Raw genomic sequence first — 5,673 nt, forward strand, 5'->3', positions numbered from 1 at the left:
TTATTTCTTTTCAATCTGCAAGCAAACAGTTCTCTTATAACATTTTAGATAAATTTAAGTGGTTTAATAACTTAAATATTAAGGGCTCCTGATACAGGCTATGATTTTCCCAGTTACTTGCTATGCATCAGAGTGTTGGACAATGACTAAGGATGAAAGAAGAAGTATTGTTTGAGTTGTGGTGCTGGAAAATAGTATGGAACATACTATGGGCTGTCAAGAGAGAAGACAGGTCTGTTCAGGAGAGGGTGAAATCAAGCTGCTCTTTGGAGACAAGGGTTTTGATGCTCCGCCCCACATGTTTTGGTAATCTTGCCAGGAGGAACCAGTCCTTGGAGAATGTCATCATGCTTGGAAGGGTGGAGTGACAGTGCAGAAGAGGAAGACCCTGGATGAGATGGATTGACATGGTGGCTGGGATAATAGTATGCTGGTGACAATGATATTGGCTTAGGATAGAGCAGGGGTCAGAGTTACTGCACTTAGGGTCACTATGAGTGATGGCAACTCAATGGTACAAACTAACAACACGTTATTTAATTTAAAATCTAAGACATCTCTATGCCTCTCCAGTTCCATTTGCTAGAAGTTTAATATGTAAATTTACTGGTATTGCCCAATGCATACACGTAATGTTTCACATAAATGTAGGATTATGCCTTTATATTGGTCTGCACCTTTTCTGAATGAACAAGACATTAATTTGACACATTATAAAATGCTACATTCATTTTTATATTTCATAATATTCACCTCTCTGAGAAAAAACAAACAACCCATTGCTGTTGTGTTTATTCTGATTCCTGAGTGATCTACAGGACAGGAAGAATTGCTTCATAAGATTTCCAAGCCGTTACAGAAGCAGACTGCCATCTTTCCCCTGAATTGGACTGGGTTTATTTTTCCACTTTTTTTTTTTATGGAAATCATCTATACCAAAGTAAAGAAAATATAGCTGCTAAATGATGAAATAAATTTGTGATAATGGCACTAGATAACTAAGACACTTCTCATCTCAATTATGATTAAGCAAGTATCAAACAGTTTATTATTCTCTCTATAATTGGTTTATTATGTTTCTAGTCAGTTTCATGATGGATGGAGAGGAAATTGAAACTATCAACAGCTCCATCTTATTTGGATCCACAATTAACACCCTTGGTACCAGCAATCAGGAAATAAGGAGACATATTTTACCGGGAAAATCTGCTGTTAGGGACCTCTCAAATTATTGAGGAGTAATGATGTTAGTTTGAGGACTAAGATGCCTCTGATTCAGGCCATAGTCTTTCTGACTACTTGCTATGCATCTGAAAGTTAGAAAATAATATGGATTACAGAAAAAGAATTGATGCCTTTGCGCTGTGGTATTTGAGAAGAGCACTGAACGTCCCATGGACCGCCAAAAGAACAAACAAATATGTCTTGGAGTGGATGCAGAAATGGGCTTGAGCGTGTCTTGGATTGTGGGGATTGTAGGACAGGACAAGGGTTAGATCAGTTATTCATAGAATTGCTGTGAGCCATAAAGAGAGAGCTCTGTTGCCCTAGTGGATAGAAAATGATGCTACCAAGCCAAAGGTGGGTGATTTTAATCTACGGCCCTTAGGCCTGGTTTTAATTGTTTTTGGTCAAATATTCTTCTAAGTGGTATAGCACTGTTATGTCAATTTTTTGTACAGAGGTAACTCGTGGTTGCTGTGGTACTAAACACTGTGACACTGATGTATCAAATGTGATAATGATTACCCATGATGGACAACGTTTGGTGGAACTCCCTGATTAAAACAGGCTTGAAAGTAAGATGGGCATCCACTTCTGAAAAAGCTTGCCTCTAGAAACTATATGAACTTGGAGAAACAATGAAAGTTATACAAATGTTCAAGTCTTTCCTTTATAGGGTTGCTATGAGCTGTCTACCACTTGACAGCACTTAACAACAACATACAAGGAAGTCCAGTAAGTAACATCGCTATCATCCAAATAAATGCACCAACAAACAGTGTCAAAGAGGAGGAAATAGATAAGAGATTCCTACCAATTTTTGCAGCGAAAAATCCATCAAAAATGAAACTAAGATTCATTAATAGTAATGGTTGACGGGGATGCAAAAGTTGGGAACAGGGAAAAAGGGTCAATAGTTAGAAAACATGGACTTGGTGACAATAATGATGATGGAGATAGAATCATAGAATTCTGTACAATTAATGCTTTATTCATTGCAAATACCTTTTGTAAGAAACATAAATAGTAATAATACCCATGGATTTCACCTGATGGTATGCACAGAAATCAGATTGATTACATCTGTACAAAGAATCATTGGAGATGCTCAATATCAGCTGTGAAAACAGGATAGTTGCTGATTGTGGAACAGTCCATCACCTACTCATGTGCAAATTCAAACTACAGCTAAACTATTCATGAGATAATTTTTATACTAAGGTGGGATAAACTCAAGGTTGAATTTCGGTTCTTGTGGATTTGATTTAACCTTCTTTAGCTGTAGTTAAATCAAATCCACAAGAACCGAAATTCAACCTTGAGTTTATCCCACCTTAATATAAAAATTATCTCATGAATAGGTTCGAGGCCTTTGAATACTAATGAATGAAGACCGTATGAGCTGTGGGAGGATATCAAGAATATGCTCCAGTAGCCATGCAAAATATAATTGCAAAGACAAAAAAAAAGAGATGGATGTCAGAAGAGACTCTGAATATTGCACTAGAGCACCGAGAATCTAAAGCAAAAGGAAAAAATCAAGAAGTTAAGGAGCTGAACAGAAGATTCCAAAGGGCAGTACAGGAAGACAAAACAAAGTATTATAATGAAATGTGCAAAGAGCCAGAGTCAGAAAATCAAAGGGGACAAACTCATATGACATTTCTTAAGCTGAAGGAACTGAAGAACAAATTCAAACCTCAAATTGCAATACATAATGATTCTGTGCATAGAATATTAAATGATGCAGGAAGCATTAAATAAAGATGGAAGGAGTCTCTCTACCAAAAGGAACTGGCTGGCACAGAAGAATCTCAAGAAAGAACATATGATCAAGAACTAATGGAGATGAAGGAGAAAGTTCCAAGTACTCTGAAGAAATTGGGGGGAAAAAGACACTAGAAATTGATGAATACCAACTGATATATTTTAAAAAAAAGTTGCTGCCCTAAATGTACTCATCAGGTTATGCCAAGAAATCTGGAGGACAACTACCTGGTCAATTGACTGAATCCATATTTATTCCTAGCCCAATAAAGGGATGAACTCAACAGAGTGTGTAAATTATTGAACAATATCACTAATACCACGCACAGGCAAAATTATGCTGATGATTATCCAAGATCAACTGGAACAATACATTAACAGATTACTACCAGAAACACAAACTGGATTTAGAAGAGGCCATCACACTAGAGACATTATCGCCAATGTCAGATGAATCTTGACCAAGATTGACAAAGAGTACTAGAGGAATGTCTATCTGTGTCTTGTTGATGGGCAAAAGCATTTGACCATAAAGATCACAACAAATTGTGGTTAACCTTGAAAAGAATGGGGATCCCAGAACACTTGATTGTGCTCATGTGAAGCCTATACTTGGACTAGGAGGCAGTTGTCAGAACAGAGCAAGGAAACAAAATTAGTAAGGGAGTGTGTCAGGGATGTGTCTTATCCACATACTTTTTCAGTCTATAGGTGAAATTTATCATTTTAGAGGCTGTACTTTAGGAAGAGGAGTATGGCAACAGAATGGGAGGAAGACTCTTTAACAATCTGCATTATTCAGATGATGAAACTTTACTTGCTGAAACTGAGAAGAACCTGAAGTATTTTGTACAGAAAATCAAGGGTTGTAGTCTTCAATATGGATTGAAGCTTGACATCAAGAAGGAAGATTCTCATCACTGGACCTACAGGCAAAACCATGATGGATGGAGAGAGATTGAGGTTGTTAATCACTTAAGCTTGCTTGGTTTCACAATCGAAACTTATGGCACCAGCAGTCAGGAAATCAAAAGACAAATTGCATTGGGGAAGTCTGCTGTTAGGAATCTCTCCAAAGTGCTAGAGAGCAATGATGCCTGTCTAGAGACTAAAGTGTGCCCGATCCATGCCATTGTCGCCCTAATTATTTGCTATGCATCAGAGTGCTGAATAATGACTCAGGATGACAGAAGAAAAATAGATACCTTTGAGTTGTGTGCTGGAGAAGAGTATTTAACAAACCATGGACTTCCAGGAGAACAAATAGCTCTGTTTTGCAGAGACTGGCCCAAGTTTCTCTCTGCAGACAAAGATTTTGAAGCTCTCTTTCACATACTTTGGACACATGGCCAGGAGGGACCAGTCTTGGGAGGACACCAGGCTTGTAAGGGTGGAGGGGGAGTTCAGGAGAAGTAAACTTCAAATGGATTGACATGGTAACTGGGGCAATGGGATTAGGTGTGTCTGAGTTAGTGAGACTGGCTCAGGATTCATAGCTATTTTACATAGCTATGAATATATAATATATAAGGTTCATAGCTATTGTACATAGGATCATTTTGTGAGTTGCAGTCACTTAACAGCAACAACATAGGGACCGAGTAGTAAGAAATTATGCCCAAATTATACTATACCAAGGTATTCAGCTTTAACCCATCAGCTGCTTCACAGGGAAAGTGTCTTGTTGAGAGCTTATTGTTCAAAATAACTTCCTTATCCATTAAGGTACTTTGTCACGTGGATTGGCATGAATATATGAATAGGATGCCTTAGCCTATCCACAAAGGGATTGGCTAGTCTCACTGTTAAATTGAGCAGATCCAGCAGCAGAATTGGGAAAATCTATCTACCGGAAAAGGAGAAGGAAACATGTAGAGAGTGCTTTTCAGGAACAGAGAATCGTGTACCAGCTAGACTTAAAGCAGCAGTACCAGGGAGACTTACAGCAGCAGAAACAGTGGCTGAAAAGAAGATCAGAGACCTGATACGAGACAGAGCTGACCTTAGGACTGCTACGCACCGAGGAACCTGAGCTAAAAGCCTCTGCCCAAGCTTTTTGGAAGACTGAGGGTTTGATGGAAGCCAAAATTAGCAAGACTGAGAGCCTAAACTGTCCTCAAGGCTCAAAGTTTATGTCCCTGTGAGCACATTTTGTTGCCCTGAGTGATTCTATTAGCATGAATTATAGCCTTTTGACTTCCCAGTATGGTTCTGTGTGGTCTATAAGCTAACACATTGAGTTTTGGACACAGTAGCCATAAGATTAGTGTTGGGATAGGTAGAAACAGGTGCAGGAGCACAGGGGGACATGTCTGATTTCGTGGGAAATAGTTTTGCCTCATTGACTTTGTTGACCTGGACAGTTTTCCTTTGTGAAGTTAGTAAAAGTCGGTTATGGCCTTCACTACTTCCTCTTTTTACAAGAAGTATGTACAACCTTCTCTCATGTGATTTTCTGCCTCCCAAATCCCTCTAAATGGTCAGCTATGGGTCAGTTTCAATTCTATTGTAGGGAGGTTCACTAACAAGTCAAAGGTGCAAGGTTTTGATCTGCCAGAGGCCTGATCTGTGGGAAACTATTGATAGTGTCCTTGTACTGTAAATTACTGCCTGAATGATGAGCTATAAATCAGCTCCATCTTGATAAACAACCATAGATGCAGATTTTTATTAATGTATATG

This window comes from Elephantulus edwardii, unplaced genomic scaffold (assembly GCF_000299155.1).
Source record: "Elephantulus edwardii isolate Elephantulus edwardi_28Jun2011 unplaced genomic scaffold, EleEdw1.0 scaffold00158, whole genome shotgun sequence".
NCBI classification, from domain to species: domain Eukaryota; kingdom Metazoa; phylum Chordata; class Mammalia; order Macroscelidea; family Macroscelididae; genus Elephantulus; species Elephantulus edwardii.